Source organism: Saimiri boliviensis, chromosome 9, assembly GCF_048565385.1.
Source record: "Saimiri boliviensis isolate mSaiBol1 chromosome 9, mSaiBol1.pri, whole genome shotgun sequence".
In the NCBI taxonomy this organism is placed as follows: Eukaryota; Metazoa; Chordata; class Mammalia; order Primates; family Cebidae; genus Saimiri; species Saimiri boliviensis.
The window spans coordinates 37,002,627-37,005,421 of NC_133457.1; positions in this window are offsets into that span (position 1 = coordinate 37,002,627).

Sequence of the window (2,795 nt, forward strand, 5' to 3'; positions counted from 1 at the left end):
TTAAAACCTAGGGTAGATGACATAATGATTAAGAGTAATTTTTAAAATTCTCTTTTAAATATATATGTATATATATATATATACATATATATGGATATATATGTGATATATATACATATATATGTATATAAATACATATATACATATATATGTATATCTATACATATATACACACATATATATGTGTGTATATATGTATATTGCATGTTGTTTTTTTATCTATGGAAGAGATATGGTATAAAATGAGTATCAAGTTCTAAAATAACGTATCTTCTACTTAAATAATGTATCTGTCAATTATAGAAAATCTATGCCAAGGTGGAAAAGTTTTTTGGTGGAAGAAGCCTGGTCATAGTAGTGACAGTATTCCAGCATCTGTATCATGGCAAAAATTATAAAGGCCATGAAAGATGTCAAAACTAGCAGCTCTTATAGACAGTGATTTAGTGTACATAGGAATCAATAAGAGTTGGTAACAGGAAGGTTTCTGGGCATCTCCTTTAGAGATTCTGATTCTCTGTTGGGTAGAGTTCAAGAATTTGTATAACAAGCTCTCCTAATTTTGATGGGGGTGAGCCAGGTACATATTTAGAACAGACACTGCTTCAGGACATAGATGCCCTTTTTTTATTTAATAGTTAATACTCTTTAAACACTTCAAAATCTGTAAAGAATTTTAAAAATTACTCTTAATCATTATGTCATCTACCCTAGGTTTTAAGATGTGTAGACAACCTTATATCAGGAATTGAAAGAGAATTAGTCTCAAACATATCATAGTTTATAGCAGAATTCACCATTAAATGATAGAGACATTTTTGTTCTCAGAGCTGTTGGGCTGCTATTTAAAAGGCTAATTTTGTCTTGCAATGTGTTTTACCACTTAAGTGGTATTATTTAAATAATGTTTATTTCATGTTCTAAATTTTACCCCTCAGTAGTTGCTCATAGGCAGTGGAGATAGGCAAAATGCCTTGACCAAAAGCCCTGGGTTCTGAGATTTTGGACTTCTGTTAAACAATTTAAATTCAGCAAGGCATCTTATTGCTGATGAGTAATTGATAACCCTACTAGCATCAATCTCATCACTGTATTAAAGCAACTGTAACACACTGAAGACTAAATAAAAGAAAACTGATATTTGAATACAACAGATATTGATAAGAGCAGTAAAAGGGTGGATGAGAGGGCATAGAGTTTGCACATTGGTCTTAACACCCTAGGTCGCTCTACTGTGAAAGAAGATTGTAGACAAACAGTGACATGCTCTAAACTTGAAATGACCTCAATGTCACTATCACCATCATTATCATCATCATTGTGCTCACAGCCATTTTTATTATTCTTAGCAATTTAATTAAAAGTTTGAACCTTCATTCTGTACTAACAGTGATTTCTAGTTACCTGTTCTTTTGCTAGATTCAATGAAATTGCTACTCTCTCTGTGAAATGGCTTGATAGAAAATTCGACATTGTTTGATTGAAAAAAACATAGGCATTGAAGTTCTTGATTTAAATATTTTCTCCAAAGATCACCTACTGTTTATCTCAGGGCAGCTGTTTGACTTCCATGATATTATTTATTTTACATTTGTAATAGGGAATAGTCATATTTTTCTCCGGTGATCACTGAGAAGATGAAACAAAATATGCATTTGGCATTTTCAGGGGAAGGTTTCAAGACAGTTGACTAAAGAATTTTATATTCACTTCCTCCACGAAGAAGAACCAAAATAGTGAATAAATAATCACAGTTTTAATGGATTGCCCAAAAGAAAACACTGAAATTCAATAGAATATTGACAGGTAATACCTAAAGCAAGGAATGAGAAGGAAGTGAAACAGCCTGCTTAGCCAAGATCACCTGGGAGCAAAGAGAGACTTCTCAATTTGGGGAAAGGGTGAGTAAGAGACCCTCAGGGCTCTGCATTCTCACCGTGGACTCCTACAGTCCTGGACACATGCAAGCCCTCTCATGAGCCCGGAAACTAACATAATGAGCTGCTGGAAAATTGTACCACAGGCACTGGCCCAGGGAGGAACCTCATACTGTATCTCTCACATTCCCCGAGACCTAAGCAGCTATAGCAAGTTTCCATTTCAGAACTCCACCCTCAATAAACTGCACACTGTCCTAGACCCAGTAGCCTTGGGGCTGATGTGTAAGATACTACAGGTGCTGCCTCCAGGGCTGAGGCACAAGTGACTGTGAGCAGGGTGGAGGTACAACTGAGGCACATGCTTCTACCCTTAAGACTGAGGCATGAGTGAGGCACCATTCTAGAGCCCTACCCTCAAGAGACTGCACACTGCACAGTCCAGGGCTGCTGAGGCTTAGGCACAATAAAAGAGCGGACTGCTGACTCTAGAGCTGAAGTTCAAGCACCACTTGCATTGACGCACGAGTGGAGTGTGTTCTATCACCCACCAGCCTAGGCTACTGTCACTGAAAATGGCACATCCCTCTCCCCCAATGGCAAGAAAGTAATGTGGCCATTGCCAGCCTCCACCTAAGCGTTTTATCTGTGGCCTAGGGACCACCCCATTCCTCCTTACCGTGGCTAACACTGTATACACGATTGAAGTCCTGGTAACAAGCCAGCACAGTCCACGTTTTCCCCTCCCTTCCATGCCAGAGTTCACAGTCTTAGTGCCAGGCAACTGCCCAGTCCAGTCCACCACGTTTGGCACCTGAATGAGACTGATATTGGGACTACCAACCTAGCCACTACCACCCCAGCTGATGCCTATCTGTATGTGCTACTTGCAGACATGGAGACTGGCCCACCCACCAT